Genomic DNA, 15,203 nt, shown 5'->3' with positions numbered 1-15,203 from the left:
TCAAGCACTAGGCTAGGAAAATCATTCTCTTTCCTTCCCTGTGTCAGTGCTACCATAACTGAGGAGAGCCTCACCTCTCCCTGCTGCAAGACACAAATCTGGGGCTGCCTGGGGAGCTGCCTGGTACGTGTGTCTTCCTTTTCCCTGAAGCAGAAGCAGGAACTGAACTCAGCTCTCCCTATTCCAAGGGAAAGGCAGGCGTTGCATCCAGGTAAGCAGCTTTTCCTCAGTTTGATGGCATAAAGAATAACTGCAGTTGAGTGGCTGCACTGAACAGCTTCAGGTCAGCCTGGACTGGGCTTTGTTTAGGGTCATTAGGCCTGATGCACTGGGGACTGAAAAGGTGGGAAAAGAGTGCCCAGTTCTGCTTCCCTGGCTCTTTGTCCCCTGACAGCCACAGGGGACAGGTGACTTTCTGCTGATTTGCTGCTCGATCACATGAAGTGAAGATAAGAGGGTGTGCACAAAGCTGGAGCACAGCCTCAGCATCCCTGCAGGGGGACAGGGACAGTGCAGGTGCTTCAGGGCTTGCAGTGCCTGGGATGCCCTGGGATTTAGCTTTTGTATTTTACGATCCTGTACTGCTTTAGTGTAGAACTCTAAACTCCATAGCCTGTCAGCTACTGTTTTATTCAGACAAAACAATTCCTCTCTAGGCGTGAAGCTCAGGGACACCCTACAGCCTCAGGCCCCAAAAAGTAAAAACAAAATTGAATCAGGGGGAGCAAACTGGGGTAAGTGACTTCATTATCTGAAGCTGTAATTGGAGAATTAACCCCTGATATGTAAATGGACCAAATTTACAACTGTCTGAAAAACTGGTGCCCATTGTCCATCTTGGGTGTAGCCTCTTGGAGGTTTTGGCTGCCCAAGGTGTGGCTGTTGAAGGCCTTTAATAAAGGCCCACTTGTCACATACACATTCTCTGAAAAAATCCCTTTGCCCAGGATTTTACTCCTGGGAAGCTGAGAAGCCTCAGAGAAAAGGAAAACAATTCTTATCTCATTTGCTTCTCCTGTGCTGTGCTCATGTGGAATGTGTTTGGAGATTGTTTACCCACAGGTGATTGTTTCATTGCATTCTGCTGGGAGTTGTTTTCACTCTTTGGCCAATCAGGACCAAGCTGTGTCGGGACTCTGAAGAGAGTCAGGAGTTTTCATTATTATCTTTTTATCCTTCAGTAAGTATCCTTTCTGTATTCTTTAGCAAAGTATAGTATAGCATTCTTTAATATAATATAGAATCATAAAGTAATAAATTATCCTTCTGAGAGCATGGAGTCAGATTCATCATTCCTTCCTGCCATGGGGGTCCCAGCAAATACAATACGCACTTTATCACTTTATTCTCTGAATTTTGTCCAGCCTCTGTTCCAGGTGGCCACTCCAAGGCACCAGCTGGAGTCAGCTCCAGTGGTCCAAGGTTTCTGATTCCACACTGGGAATCCCTGCAGTGGGCACAGCTTCCTGTTGCCACACAAATCAGGTCCATAATGACCCACTAGAGGTATTTTTCACTTTGGTTAGTGTGCACAGCAGGAGAATTTGAAACAGTATTCCTCTTGTTAGGTTTTGTAATACATTTCTCACAAAGTTAACTCCAGAGAAGTAATAGCACAAGGTCAGTTAAACATGTTATATGAATATTACGCTTGGTAATGATCTGAACTTTAAAAAATATCTGCTTCCCATTTCAGAAATGAGACAGCTCAATTCCTTCCTACTTTTCATTTGTTTTAAGGCAGAGAATGGAAGGGGTATCAAATTTTCTGTCAGCATATTAAACCATGATTTTATTAACAAGTAATTGCATTGAGTCTTGGAAAGCAGCAGCAGCAGCAGCAAAATGTACTTCTGGAAAGCTGAAAAATGTATTTTAGAGTCTTTTGAATAAAAATGTGAAACTGCTCTACCAGGATATTTCCCTTCCTTGAGCATAAGATGGGAGAATTTTATATAGGGTATAAGCTGAGAGCTATTTTAAATCTCATTTTGAACTCAAGTAATCTATGAAGTGGATGCTCACCTGGGTGAAAAGGTGCCCAGTCCTCTTTTTTTTTTTTTCTAGACAAAACAAGCACAAAATACCTGAATGCTTTACAATTTCAAATGAAAGTCCACATTTGAGTTATGTGTGGAATAATTTTATATCCAGTTTTGGACTAGTATAGATCAGCAGGGAAGGGGAGAGGTTGATCTGTGGTAATTTTCCCAGGACCATCTCTCATGTGGATGCAGTTATATCCATATAAAGGTGCCAGTGGAATAGGATAAGAGTCATTCATACATGAGACTGAAATGTGATTAAATGAAGTGACATCTACCTTGAGAGAGAGAACAGTGAGAAGAGACCTTATTATACTGTGTGGTGAAACAAGGGAGGAAACCATGAGCTGATGAGACCTCTGATCTTGCTAAGAAGAGCAGAGCACAAGTAATGTTGGAAGCTAAAGTCAGATAAGACCCAGTTGAAAAAGGTTTTTTGAGTGAGTGACTGGGACAGTCTGCAGAGGGATGCTGTGCACTCTGCATCCCTGAGGGAGGCTGCACCTCTGAACTGTGGTGCCTCTGTGTCACTATAGGACACGAAATAAAACTACGTGGACATTGGAATCTTTAAGGTAAAAAAGAAGGGGGTTTAATTTCTGACTGCAACATTTATAGATTTTTAAAAGTGACAGTGGATTGGAGGATGACAGTGCCACCTCTCCAATGACACAGGACAAACCAACAGTCCATCAAATTTCTCCTCTTCCAGAAAAGAATGTAAAACAATAATTATTTAGAGAAAAGCGCGTGAGAAAGTTCGCTACAAGAATGTAAACATCAGAAGGCTTAGAAGAACTTAGAAGAACAGGGCGACACCTCTGAGCACCAGGTGCTGAGCTCAGAACAGGGGGTGTCCATGTGCAACAGCCTGAAAATAAACAGGATTCTGACTGCACATGCGACAGTCACCCATGAGCTTTAGTGCTCCAGAGGTTCCCTCAGGAGTTTAATCCAGCACAGAGCTACCATGGCTTCAGTGATCTGTGGTGTTATCAAAGTGCAGTGACAGAGTTATGGCAGCAAGCAGCTGGCAGGCAGATCTTTGGAGAAGGCATTAAAGGAGGGAGGTGGGACGAGGTGACCGCCTGTGGTCCCTGCCAACCCGACCCACTCAGTGATTCTGTAGCATCTCAGGTTTTCAGGAAACTCCTTTGGACCACATGACAGAACATGGAGCAATATTTGAACCAGTATTCCTGTTTTTAGGTTTTGCAAGTCATGCATTTAAATAATGTAAGTAAGACTTTCCTGGGAGAGGGAGCCAAAAAAAAGAAAGGAGGTTGAGCTACAGTAATGGTGTTTGTGAGCAGTGCTGAAAGTTCTCTTCAGGAAAACTGGCAGGCAGGGATAGGGATGGAGCACAGCCAGTGGTGTGCCAGGGTGGTCAGGGAGACCTTCCAGCTCCATTTACCAAATCCAGCAGTTTGGGAAAGCCCAAGCCGTTTGGTGGTGATGCCTCAGGTTTTAGCTTTTCTATTTTTCAGATTCTGTGCTGCTTTAGTGTGTGGGTCTGGGCTTCATATTAGGGGATGCTGAGCTCTCTGCACAGAGCAGGGAGACAAAACAATTCCTTCTCTACCTGGGGACCAAGGATAAATGATCCAAATCTCAGGCCCAAGAGCACAAACCACGTGGGCTGAAGAGAGAGAAAAACAAGCAGGATGGGACTACATGGGCTAAAGCTGTAATGGGACAATGAACTCCAAGAGGCAAATGGAGCAGAACTGATAAAAGTGAGAGATCCTGTGGTTGTGCATTTTGAGACCATTTTGGTTCATCTGGGGTGTAGCCCTGGCTGAGCTCTTGTGCTGCCCAAGGTGGATCCATTGAGGTCTTTAATAAATCTCTATTATATTTGCTTTTTTGAGCCAGGTCTAATAAGCTCTCAAAAGTAATATAATATACCCAAGATAGCTCAGCTTCCCTTGGAGGCATAAAAATAAGCAGGATGGCTTCTGCTGCAGTGTTAGAAACAAAAATGTTTAATAATGGGCAAAATAACAAACAGAAAAAACCGAGCCAGGTACAACAGGTCGTGCTCCTGGTAAAACACCTCACAAAAGCGATTAGCTTCTTTGTTCTCTTCTTTTTCTACTAAATTGCCCAGGCAGGACTCTTTGGCTTGTGTCCAATTAGCTATCCTTAAGTTTGAGGTGAAGTCCCTCAGGCCTATGAGATGCCTTTTTCTCCTAATCGACTGCTGGGCTTCTTTCCCTGTTTGGGGGACAAAGGATAGTTCTGTCACTCTGTCCATCGGGGGCGCATTCCTACAAATCCCTACTTTATTCTTTAGCTCGGTCTGATCTCTGTTCTAGGTCAGCCTTCTCAAGGCACCAGTCACATCATTTCCAGCCAGCAGCCAGTGTAGGGTGGCTGTGAAAAGGAACAGAGCTCTGAAACCTGTCCTGTTACTGGTGTTGAGACTGCAGGCATGGGACAGGCTTTTTCCCACTGCTTGGGAATGTCTTAAAGCCTCCGGATGGGGGTGGACACCCAAAACACCATTTGTTTTTCTTTCAGCATCAAAACTTCATGTATAAATTTGTCTGAAAACATCCAGGGGTGGACAGAGTGCCTGCCCCTCTGAATCCTGGTGGCAAACTGCTCACTGAGCTCAACAAAACAAGAATTTCACCCTTTTGCCTGTTTTTTTTACAACAAAAGAACAATATTCTGGCCTAACCAAAGCATTCAATAAGTTTTGAAGTCCAAGCTATCCCATGGAAATGGTTCCCTCCTCTATCTCCTCCTTCTCTATCCAAATGTGCAATTTTATTTTAAAAGCCTCTGCAGGCTGCTGCAGCAATTTTGTTATTTGAGGTTAGGGGAACGCTGAACTTTTCTAAAGGAATAAAGAACCAGTTTGATTAGAACATGGCAAACCTCCCAACAACTCTGAAAATACATCTTTTGTGCAGTGTATATAGCACCTGTTGGCACAGCTGGCACCTTGTGGGTTTCTTTAAATCATTCTGATAACACTAAAAACATGGGTAACATCGAAAACCAGGGCTCAGAATTCAAGCATTTTTTCACCTTTTCTTGCAATGAAGCACATTCCTATTTAAACATCAGAGAGTGATGGAAATATACCTTTACTCTGGATTTTGTGGTGGTGGAATTTAATTAACTTCCATCCACAGTCTGGCTGGATGTGTGGGAGTCAGTGTGGGAGCACTTCAGACTGAGCTCTCAGCTTTGGCAAGAAGCAATGCTGACCAGGCTATGCCATTTCAGGAACAGACTGGACTCCACGTCCTTCCCACCTGCGGTGCAGCATGTGTTCTTGAGCCACCAGAGGCCAGCAGGAAATATGTGAAGTATGTACAAAGTAAGGGAGGTGAAAGCAGACAGATGGAAATTTCAAATATTCTAAAATCGTGTCTGCTCTTAGAAAACAGGCTGTGAAGTCTGTTTGTTATTTTTAGCCAACCTAATCAAAATGTGTTCTTGGTGAGGAACAGCCTCTGATGGGAGGGAGGGAGGGAGGGAGACAGGCCCATGGCAGGCTGTTATTAAGGCCAGTTTGGTTGGCAGCTGTAGAATTAAATAGTAGTGCTGCTCTTGGTTAGCAAGCAGTTAAACTCACAGATCATTAAACAAAGGGAAAATTCACTCAACATCAAAGTGTGGTTTGGTGTTTAATTTGTACTTTAACAAAAATGTGGGGGGAAAAGCTGAGATTAAGCATTTCTGCAGGTCTTGTGCAGTGTCCATCAGCCCTGCTTGGGAGCACCAGGAGCACAGAGAGCAAGGGTTTGTGTCACCCCTCATTCTTGTGCGGACATCTGCAGGAACATCTCTCTCCTCAGACATCATTTATCCACCAAGTCCCACCTTTTCTGTAAAATCCTGTCATCTGGGGGCTGGGGACACGTCCTCACTACCCAGGCAAAGGGCTGCAGCCACTGGATTAATCCACTGAGGAAGTCACAGACCACAGCCCAGCTCAGCATTGTGCCCCCTACCCAGTCCATTTCCCTCAGGAAACTGAGCTTTAGCACACCTTTGTGACAATGCCAGCACTGCTGTCAGTCACACTGCCTGATTATAACTTGGCAACATTCTTGTAAACCTAAAAATCAAAGGTTGAACAGAATTTCAGCTCACATAAGACTGTTTGTGGCTTCTGTGTGATTTAAATGTTATCCACATCACCTGGGCACAGGCTGTGCTCTCCCCTGGGCAGGGAGGGATGGGAGTCCATAATCCTCACATTTACCCATTCAAAATGGGAACAGAAATTCTGTAATATTCTCTTTACTGCAGTCTAAAAGAGAAAAAAGCTCATTATTTACATACAGCATCAAACTTCCTCTTGATATTGCATGGGTGTCTTCCTGCTGTCTCATTCCTATTAAAATCTCTCTGTCGGAGCCTCTAGTTCAACCCAGAGACTAACAAGGAGAGAAAGTGATAAAGGTGATGTGTAACTTATAGAAAGACTGCTGAAAAAAAAAAAGGTTTGCAATAAAGATGCTCTGGTACTTCAGAGAAAACTAAATTTTTAATTTTTTATAGCTTTTTGTAATGCAAATATTCTGTGCCAAAGCCTGTGGAACCTTGTGTATTAATCACTCTGACTGTCCAGATTTTTATTTTAAGACTTGTTCCCTTAGCTATTTGGAAAGAAGCATAAATACGTGATTTAAAGCAGGGGCGGGGGGGGGAATGGAGCACATGTATGCAACAAAGGATACAATTTTATATCCTACCATTTTAAAAGGAAAAGGAAAGACATTTGGTTTCCTCTCACCAATCACACCTGAACAGAAAGATGGCCATCTGATTACTTTGTAATGACTAGAACAGCCTGTGCTGGCTTTTTTTGTTATTATTATTATTATTATCTTTTTTCCTTCTTCTCTCTCCTGCCTCTTGCCCATAACAGAGCTGTGGGAAATCACTGGAATAGAAATCCTAGCACTAGTAATAATCAAAGAGCTATTCTGTTCTTAATTCAGAGCCAAGTTAAAAAAAAAATTGTTTGGTTTTTTTGTTGTTTTTTTTTTTTTCTTTTCCTGTTCTATGCTTTGACTGTAATGCACTGTGGCCACCTCTGCCATTCTGGTTCATTTTGGGGCAGGTGATGATGAGGGTGGGTGATTGCAGGGGGAGCAGGGGTTTACCCTTCTGCACCCTGTGGATGCACACCAGGACAGGAGCCAGGACAGCAGTCTCACAGGCAGTTTAAGCCAGAGCAAGGTTTTATCCTCCTCTCCCAGCAGCAGAATCACTGCAGGGATGTCTCAGGACTGCTCTGCTGCCTTGGCAGGGCTGTTGCCCCAGCCTACCAAGGCCACTCTCCATTTTGTCACGGCTGACGTTTCTCAGCTGACTCTCTCCCTCTTCATCTTCTCTCCGCTTCTTGAACCAAAAATCACACTGCTTAGTGGTTTTTAACTGGAATGTCACATGCCATTTGGGTTTTCTTTGCAGGACCATCTAAAGTATTTGTAACTTTCTGTGACAAACAGAAGTCAAGTAGGAGAATGGACTCTGTGTCTCTGCTCTTGTCATCAGCACCAGGTCCAAGAGGTTCTGCTGGAACAATTCTGCCCCATCATTTCTTGCAGGATACATTTGAGGCAGCTGCTATGGTTTGCAATGAGGTTGAAAAACTATTTGTGTAAATTTTTGGGGCTAAATTTAGTCTGTTAGGGCTGGGTTTGGGGCCACTCCTTCCCAATCCCATTCCTATTTCTAGTTTAGGAGTGTGTTTAATACCTTTCAGCACCTGCACAGCAGCCAGCCCCGGGGAATGAATAGAATAATCATTGTGTTTTGACGTTCAGCTCCTTTTCAGAGCTAATAAATAAGTTAGCTTCTGGTTTATGTACTGGTTTGGAAGCTAACACCATTCAAAGGTGTATTTCCTTGGTGTGGGGAATTAGCAAACATTCCCTAGCATTATCATTTGCTGTTTGTTTTCTCTCTGAAGCAAAGAGATATAAATTGTTTTAAAAGGCCAAACCTGTTCGAGAGAAAAGCATCCAGGCACCCAAGCACCAGTTGCCAGCAGTTAAGGAGATATTATTGACATGACCAGGGCAAATGTAATTTTTAAACCATGCAGCTGCTAGTGATCACCATGCTCCTGGAAAGGCAGCAGGCTCTGGGCCAGGCTGGGAATTGCCACTGCTACACTCAGATTGTTTATTTTGGAGGTCCCATTGTCACTGCTGGGACTTTAAGTGACCCTTCCTGCCTGCAGGTTGGCGTGGGAAGGGCCAGAGATGGGAGCTGTTCCATGAAACAGAGCTTGAACTTGAAAGCACAGGTTTGCCTAAACTGGGCTTGTTCTCTGTCGTAGTCGAGACAGAGACAATACAGAGCAACACACTCCATTTTCAGAAGGCTTCAAACTGGTTTTATTCTAGCATGCATGCTTTTTTATACATTCTTACAAAGCTCCTGAGTTTACACTTTACACATTGGTCAAACAAAGAGACAAACAAAGTGCTCATTGGAATGGGCAGCTGCAGGCTTTTTATCCTTCTTTTTTGGGTTTCTATGTCAGTGACCTTGTTAGAAAATTCTTTCAGGGGTAAACATGGATCCTCTTATCAAACTTCTCTCTGGCTCACAGAGTGGCTGTAAAACCTCTTCCCCGGTTCTCTAGGTGTGCATCCCATCAGGGAATCTCTCGGGGGCTGTGCAGCTTGGGACAGAGCCTTGGTGTTCCCCACACCCCCAGGCCAGGACTGGTGCTCTGGAGGCTCTGTGACCTCAGGGAGGGCTGTGCTGGCTGTCCCCTCAGAGCTGGGCCAAGCCTCTGAAATCCCAAGCTTGACTGACTTCCATCAAGCATTGGAGCTGCTCTTCTGCTGGACCTGTCTCAGATTTTGACATCCAGAAATTAGGTCTCAGATAAGTCTTGGGTTGTGCTTTCATTTTCAGAATTGAAAAATTGGTTTTGAAGTGAAATTTATTGGGTTTTCTCTGCTAGGGGAGAGATCAAAGCTTCTGGTTGATCTGAAGGAAAATAATTTTTCTGGTTTTAAAGAGGTTTTGACTTCACACTGGAGAGACATTGCTGCTTTCAGCCAGCTGGCTGATCCTCTCTGGAGCTGCAGTGAGGTCACTGCCCTGCTCTGATGCTGCTCCACATTTCTGCTCCCCAGTGCAGAGGGATGGAGCTACTGCTGTGAGAGACTGTCAGGAATGTTTACACACTTTCAGCTGAACTGAGAAAAAGACAATAAACCAGCCTACAGTCTCATTTATAATTACCCAGTGGGAAGGAAATTAAAGTGACAGCAGTGAAGTCTTCACTCTCTCCTGGTGACATTTAGACATTTAGACATTTAGTGGGGCTACACTTGGTAAGGGCACAGTAATCAGGCAAGGACACAGCCTCACAGAGCCCCATTTCATGCTGCAGAGCACTGCCAGGGAGCCAGCCAGCTCCTCTTCTCCCTCATCCAGGTATGCCCTGCATTTTATTAGTCCCCTGTCATTCTGCTGCAGACAATGACATAATTGAATTTAAACAAACTAGACTGCAGTCTCCTATGGTCTAGTGAATATTTATGTCACTCAAGCATCAGGAGACCTCTGGAGGGGTTTGGAGTTTTGTTCTTTTTTTTTTTTTTCCTTTCCTTAAATACTTCCAAAAAAATCAGATGTCAATGACATTTGCTGGACTAAATGGTTCTAATAAAGCTGCAAAGAGATTTGGGTGTTCATATGCTTTTTTGTGTGACACAAAGAAACAGGATTAGTTTTACCTGGAAGGCAGAGTCATGAGGCTCCCCACAGGCATCTCAGGAAATGCTGATTCTTCCTGACTGGGGTGGATAAAGGATTATTACACAAATGGTTACTTTTAAAGAAAATATCTCCTCCTCAGGGGATAAATCTTAAATGTAACACTAACAAATTAACAATCTATTTCTTAAATGGGAGACTTGTTTGTATCATGTTATGTGCTGCTCAGGAAGTGGGGAAGGGAGAGCAGGGGAGGGATGCTGTGGCTTTCACCTGAGGTGTGGAAAATTGCCTAAGCTGCTGGTGAAAAGGGTCAGGTTCTTGGCTGCATAAATGTGGTGATTACAGTTTACAGTAGGAGGAATGTGAGTGCATATAGTTTACCCTGAGCTGGACTTTGATTTGAACAATCATTTTATGGAAAATAATAATATTCTATTATTATCATTATCAGTATCATTATTATTTTAATACTATTATTATATGTGTTATTTTTATTATTCTAGTATATTATATTGATATAGGGATATATTGGTATTATAATTGTATTATTAATAATAATATGTTGTTGTTATTAAATTATATAATGGAACTTCTGATGGAGCTTCTCCTCCATGGGCAGTTGTCCTTGCCATCTGCAGGACCCAGATGTTTTTGTCATCCACAGTAGCACCAGGGCTGAAATGAGTCTGCTGAAGGGTTCAGGTTGACCTTGAGCATGGAAAATCAATCCCAGGCTGACTTCAGCCCACAGACATGAGCAACCTGTGACCTTCGACTTCACCTCGTGGGAATGGTGGGACTTTCTGGAGAGTCCTTAAGCACTGAACTCCAGTAGGTCCAAGGAGATTTTATGGTTGATCTCATGTCCTGCTCATTGGAAGAATGAGAATTTAAGAGTTTCTTACGGTTTTCTTGTTTCCTTTCATTCTTTTTTACCTGACTGCAACACCCCTGGTTAGCAGGCAAGGACCAGGCACTGAGAACAACTCCCTGTGTGGTTCTGCTGGCTGAGGCCTTGTCCCTCTGCATTCAGCTTTCATGGTGTTTAGAATGACTGCTGCCCGCATTCTTCTGTTGAAATAAAAAGCAAACTTCCGTAGTAAAGTAATTAGGATGTGGTTCACAGGTTGTTATATAGCAAGTCAGACATTATTTAACTTTGCAGAAAATCCTGTGCTAGGACTTTTCTCAAGAAAGTCCATTTGTTTTTAAAAACCCTTAATCAATAAATCCTAATTAAAATCATATGTCAGATAACTAGTCGTCCTTAAGATTTTGGTTTTATACCCAGGAGGATTCTAGCTTACTGATGACATAAGTGTATTTATTTACTGACTAGATCAATAGCCTGCTCAATAATTGTTTTTTGCCAAGGTTACTGCCATTTGGCTGGAAATAATTAAAACTGTTTGTGATGATGGATTTTTTTGAAACTTGCTGTAATACCTGAAGGAGCTCCTGCCTGGGTGCCTCGAGTCTCAGACTGAGCTGTGCTTAGTTTCCTGTGCACTACAGTCCTCCTAGCCCTCTCTAGTAATTAGATTTGTTTAATTTTCCATTGCCTGTCATCCAAAACTTGGCACTCATGTGGCCACATTATGTGTCCTAAAGCTGATAAAGCTGAGAAGCACATCACATTTACAGCATTTCCAGTTTTAAATTTGGTGATATTTGTCTGCAGTGGTTGGTGGGAAATGCTGAGGCTGGGTAGGGAGTTCTGATGCAAAGAACTTTGAATCTCCTGGGTGAGCTCTGGGCAGGGTTCTGTGACACTGCAGGATGTTAGTGTGGGTAAAGATCTTTCATTTGCAGTATTTTTGAACTGCCCTGTGTGGGTTATTTATAAGGAGTGCTTGCACTGTTCCCTGGAGCCAACACACAGAAGATGGTGAAAGTGATTAAAAAGCCCTGCTTTGAAGCACCATGTTCTTAAATCAGCAAGTCTCAGTGAGGATGGTTGGTAAATCCCTGCAGCTCTGGCAGGATCCAACCAGCAGCAGCAGAGGTCTCAGCCAAGGAGTGACAGAATGGCTGTAAGAGGCAAAAAATCTGGGGAAAACAGAAAATCCAAACAGTAGCTGGTCTTTATTTTGTCACAAAGAGGCTCTGACAAAGATTAGAAGCTTCTCTGAATTGTAGTTCCAGAAACTTCTTCTAACCAGCAAAATGCCTAAGAATTTGGTTTCCCATTAAATACACGAGTACTTCCATTGAGTTTTGGGGGACTAACTCATGTGCACTAGATTTCTTCTCGTCGCTAAGTTTCCTTGGTTGTTAATTCCAGAGTGCTTTGTCACTCAGTGAGGCTGAGACATCCTTCTCTTGTCCCTGGCAGAGGCTGTGCCAGTAGATCCCCTCTCTCCTCAGCAGTTTCTGTGCAGAGAATCTGCTCCAGGCAGGGCTGGTTATGTGGCACATGCCCTCACCATATGGTACAGCTGTGTTGGTTTGAACAGACAGGTGTCTGCTAAGGAGGGCAGGAGCCTCCCTTGAAATGGAAAATGTAAACCCCCTCCCTCTGAATTGTTATAATTTTGAAATTAAGGGGCAAAGATATAGCAAAAGGCAAAGATATTACAAAAGGCAAAGATATGGGAATGGGAATAACAGTTCTTTAGTAGGAAAAATTTAAAATACAGATGCAATAGTACAAAAAAAAAAAAAAAACCAACACTGCCAGAGTCAGAACATGCCCTGACCCCCTGTGTGTCAGGGTGGTGGCAGCAGTGCCATTCCATGGTGGCTCAGCCCTCCTGCAGTGCCAGCTGTGCTTCTGCTGGAGCAGGGATCCTGGACAAGGGTGGAGTTTTCCTCTGAAGCTCCAGGGCTGCTGGAGATGGGCCTGCTCTTCCTCTGGGAATGCAGTGAGAAGAAAGCTGCTCCTCTGGGAATGCAGGGGGCAAAGGCTGCTGTGCTGTTGCCAGGCTCAGATTGGATCCAGGTAGGAATGCCTGGCTCCTGCCCTGGGTGCAGCATCTCCCCAAGGAATGATGGAATTTGATCAGCCATGCAGGGACACTCAGTGGCCATGAACAGCAGAGATCTCCTGGAGGGAGGGTTGGCTGTGGGAGAGATAAAGAAAACTGCCCCATGAACAGCAGAGAACTGCCCCACCTCTGACAGATGGGAATAGAATACACACCCCCATTTCCAACCTAAGACAACATCTCAGTAATAAATACATCTGACTTCTGCCTCCCAGCCTTTTCCCAGGGCATCTGTGTGTGCACAAAAGCCAGCCATACATATTTATTGCTGGGATGGAACAATAATTAGGAATGTTTCATTTGAATTACGCTCCTCATGCTGTTGCTTGGTGCTGCGCACAAATATATCGGGGAGCAAACACGACTTGGTTGCAATGGCACAGAAAGAGAAGAAATATCTCTGGTAGGAGTCTCCAAACTGATCACAGTGATAGCTTTTATCATGCTCTTTCTTCATCCCTTTTCCCATAGGTTAAGACTCAAATAATTGATGCAATATCCCAGAAATAACATTTCAGTCTATTCCCAGATGACATCCTCAGCTGTGTGTTTGGAGCCACTTGCACATAAATTACAGGGAAAGCTTACAGGAGCGTAAAGTATTTTCAGTAAAACCTAAACCCTTTGACTTTTAAGCTTGCTCATGACAAACATCCCAACTACCCAAAAACTAGAGCACATCCTCAGAGAACAGAATCTTTCAGTCTTCAAAATCATTTAAAAAGAGAAATGTCATGGACGGGATGGTTAGAAATGAGCAGCTTCTTGAATGCCAGTGTATCCTGACATCCAAGCAAGTAGATGACTTTCTCAAGATTTAATCCTGCTTTTTTGCACATTCCTAATTAAAACTGAAGAGTAAAACATAGATTTTGTGCTTAAAACATATAAATATATATATATATATGTGCACATACATTTTTTCATACATTTATGTAAAAGAATTAACATGAAAATGTGTTCTTCACTGGAACCCTAATGCCTCCAACAAGAAAAGCCATCAGATTCTTGAATTATCTTTCTCTGACAATATCATAAACCTAAAGAACTACTTAGACTAAGTGCTTGCTTTTACATGGCTAAATTTAGGTAGGATGAGTCACTCCTAAGAGTGGGATTTGCATAACAAGACAATGGCAGTTAAGCACCTAAATGCCTACAGCAGATTTTCCAGCTTCCTTATTTCCCACAGCTGTCATTGATTGCTGTGCAGCATAAATCCTAGGAAGCCAAACCCCATTTGTGGATACAAAACATCCATGTTGCAAAGGCATGGCCCTAAAGTTTTGTTCCTCATTTTGACTCATTTGCACTGGTGATGTTGTGATGATGCCCACAGTGTAGGTAATAATTTCACTCCTCAACAAAAGAGCCCCAGGAGGTTCTGCACAAGGGAGTGAAGGATGGAATCACTGTCAATGCAACCTTGATGGAATTAGATTGCCACCAGAGCATACTAGGGGCTCTTTAGTTGGGGTCAATCCTCAACACAGAAGCCTAAAGCAAAGCAATCACTTCTCGTGAAGAGAAGGAAAGTAGAAATTGAACTTTATGTGCTTTGACTATGTGTCTGGGGTAGGGAAAGCCTTTTTCACTGATTTAGTTGAGTTAAAAATACATATTCTTTGAAGTCTTCCTTGGCATGTCTCAAGTTACAAGATTATTTCATAAAAGCTAATGCAGTCAAACTATGCATCCAGAGCCTGTTGCTCCTTGCTTTCAAAGACTCTCGGGCATCCTCATGGGAGCATGCTTAGTAAAAATAACATTTTCTCCAGTTAGCCAGAAAATAGAAACCCAAGGACAACCAGTCCAAAACCAGCATCAGTTTCACAGGATGACAACTTAAGTGTTTGGAAGGCATTACTTTTTGTGTAGCTGTAGGACTTACAAAGTCAAACTAATAAATATCCATAAATCAGCTTATGAATGTTTTTTCATCTTTGCATTTTCTGTGTACTGTGGCTGGCTTGGTGGCAAACAACTGAGCTGTGAGACCCTGGGCTTTTCAGCTCTCCAGGACTGGTCCAGTGCACAAACACTCTTGCTCTTGAAGCCTTCAGGTTTAATTTTAGGTTCAATTTAGGTTCAAACAGTCTCTCTAGCAAAATTTGCAGAAACTGGCTCCTTTCCTTCCTAAGCCTACTTTCAGATCACATGTTCACAAGTTTGTTGTTTTGAAGAAAATAAGCCACAGGCTGAGCAGAACATATGAAGCTGTTCCCTTTAGTGTTTTAAACAATGCAGGTGCTATGAGCGAACCCCTGTCTGTTTCCTCCTTACTCAGATCCATCAGGAGTTGATCCTTATCCTTTAAGCACACTAGGACATGTCCTCTATGCTCCCATTTCCTTCTGTGCAGTTTTGGGGTTGGGTTCAGGTTTCCACAATGGCAGTAGACCCTTCAGTGAAAAGAAGGGGTCTGCTCTGTCAAAATCTGCTCTCGCTGTCTCCT

This window comes from Motacilla alba, chromosome 9 (genome assembly GCF_015832195.1).
Source record: "Motacilla alba alba isolate MOTALB_02 chromosome 9, Motacilla_alba_V1.0_pri, whole genome shotgun sequence".
Classification (NCBI taxonomy): domain Eukaryota; kingdom Metazoa; phylum Chordata; class Aves; order Passeriformes; family Motacillidae; genus Motacilla; species Motacilla alba.
The sequence above is the reverse complement of the archived record's forward strand: the minus strand, read 5'-3'. Positions refer to the sequence as shown.